This window comes from Penaeus monodon, chromosome 15 (assembly GCF_015228065.2).
Source record: "Penaeus monodon isolate SGIC_2016 chromosome 15, NSTDA_Pmon_1, whole genome shotgun sequence".
NCBI classification, from domain to species: Eukaryota; Metazoa; Arthropoda; class Malacostraca; order Decapoda; family Penaeidae; genus Penaeus; species Penaeus monodon.
The window spans coordinates 1,652,411-1,652,621 of record NC_051400.1 but is presented as its reverse complement, the minus strand read 5'-3'; positions in this window follow the sequence as shown (position 1 = coordinate 1,652,621).

Below are 211 nucleotides of genomic sequence, written 5' to 3'. Positions count from 1 at the left end.
TTCGTTCTCCAATAATGGAAGACGAATATAAAATCAAAACACGGAAATCGAACCCCTGTCATTTTTTATATTTATACATTCACTATTCCAAATGATACGTCTTTCTGACTTATTTTTGACATCACAGCTTAAATCAGTAACATTGCACCGAGGATGTTACAAAATCAATATGAAAGAGGGTAGTGAGACAGAATATGGTGAGATGTAGGTT